Source organism: Dendropsophus ebraccatus, chromosome 10 (genome assembly GCF_027789765.1).
Source record: "Dendropsophus ebraccatus isolate aDenEbr1 chromosome 10, aDenEbr1.pat, whole genome shotgun sequence".
In the NCBI taxonomy this organism is placed as follows: domain Eukaryota; kingdom Metazoa; phylum Chordata; class Amphibia; order Anura; family Hylidae; genus Dendropsophus; species Dendropsophus ebraccatus.
Window position 1 is genome coordinate 49,468,786 of NC_091463.1, and position 1,026 is coordinate 49,469,811.

The window sequence follows — 1,026 nt, forward strand, 5'->3', positions numbered from 1 at the left end:
CCTGCTTCTACAAAAGTCCAACACACTGCTAAGAGTTCTCCCAAAGGTACCAGGGCTAACAAAATAGATATTATACACTATATTATTTATTGAAGAGTCTGTTTTCTGGTTTAATGAATAGTACAATTCTTGCTTCAAGAAGTTACCACTGGGAGGAGCAAACGGCACAAAGCTTTCTACAGCTATCTCACTGAATTTCCCCCAGGTACAGCCATGCTTCATCACAATGAATTTCCCCTAGTGGCAGCTTCAGGTACAGCCATGCGTCATCGCAATGAATTTTCCCTAGTGGCAGCTTCAGGTACAGCCATGCGTCATCGCAATGAATTTTCCCTAGTGGCAGCTTCAGGTACAGCCATGCGTCATCGCAATGAATTTTCCCTAGTGGCAGCTTCAGGTACTGCCATGCTTCATTGCAATGCATTTCCCCTAGTGGCAGCTTCAGGTACTGCCATGCTTCATCGCAATGAATTTCCCCTAGTGGCAGCTTCAGGTACAGCCATGCGTCATAGCAAGCAGGTGGACCAGTTCAGTGCCAAGTTTCCTTCCACTGGGAACCCCATAGTAGTCATTTGCCCCTTCTCTATGAGTAGCACACCACTATAAAGTGTCGACTATATTAATGATACGCTAAAACTCACAATAATCATGATCTCTGCATGTCCACATATTCACTTTTTGGTGGAACAACCCCCCATTCTACTATTAGGCTGGGTTCACACTACGTATATTTCAGTCAGTATTGTGGTCCTCATATTGCAACCAAAACCAGGAGTGGATTAAAAACACAGAAATGATCTGTTCACACAATGTTGAAATTGAGTGGATGGCCGTCATTTAATGGCAAATATTTGCTGTTATTTTAAAACAACGGCTGTTATATTGAAATAATGGCAGTTATTTACCGTTATATGACGGCCATCCACTCAATTTCAACATTATGTGATCATAGCCTTTCTGTGTTTTCAATCCACTCTTGGTTTTGGTTGCTATAAGGACCAAATACTGCCTGAAATATACTGTGTG